At 34.2% G+C, this 758-nt stretch overlaps 1 long non-coding RNA gene across 1 annotated transcript in view; it reads left to right on the forward strand.

Annotated features, from left to right (window-relative positions):
- LOC128250923 (uncharacterized) overlaps positions 1-758 on the forward strand; it is a 49,006-nt gene that overhangs the window by 6,115 nt on the left and 42,133 nt on the right. The gene's annotated exons all lie outside the window — the stretch shown is intronic.

Raw genomic sequence — 758 nt, forward strand, 5'->3', positions numbered from 1 at the left:
CACACACACACACACACACACACACACACACTCACTCACACACATATATATATATATATATATATATATATGTATATGTTTGTGTCTGTGTTTGTCCCTCAACATCGCATGACAACCGATACTTGTGTGTTTAGGTTCCCGTCACACAGCAATTCGGCAAGAGAGACCGATAGAATAAGCAGTAGGCTTACAAAGAATAAGTCCTGGGGTCGATTTGCTCGACTAAAGGCGGTGCTCCAGCATGGCTGCAGTCAAATGACGGAAACAAATAAATGAAAAAAAAAACGAATAAAAGAAAATCTGGAATAATTTGTCTGCCGATTTCCTCTGAATTTATATTTCTCTACGTGATTGAATAACGTAATTTCCTACGTTTACCATTCTAGAAAATTGCATCTTAATTTAGATTAAAATAACATAAATATAATAAAATAATTGAGGTGATACTTTCTCAATTCACTGTATTAAAATTAACAATAAACAGATTATTGAATAATTCACACATCAGAGAGACCTGAAAAACATTCATATTAACTGCATTAAAATACAAATTACATGCGCAAATATTTACATCAGCAATACAAAAAACTTACTATAATTTGGATAATTGAAGGAACAGCAATAAAAGTAGCGACTGAGATCAAGTGGATCAACTAAAGCCCTCAATCCTGTTCTCTTGTATAGATCCTGGCTATGTTATCCCGTTTCAGTTATTAGACTGCGGCCATGCAGACTGCGGCCATACATGTATATATATA

Source organism: Octopus bimaculoides, chromosome 26 (genome assembly GCF_001194135.2).
Source record: "Octopus bimaculoides isolate UCB-OBI-ISO-001 chromosome 26, ASM119413v2, whole genome shotgun sequence".
Classification (NCBI taxonomy): domain Eukaryota; kingdom Metazoa; phylum Mollusca; class Cephalopoda; order Octopoda; family Octopodidae; genus Octopus; species Octopus bimaculoides.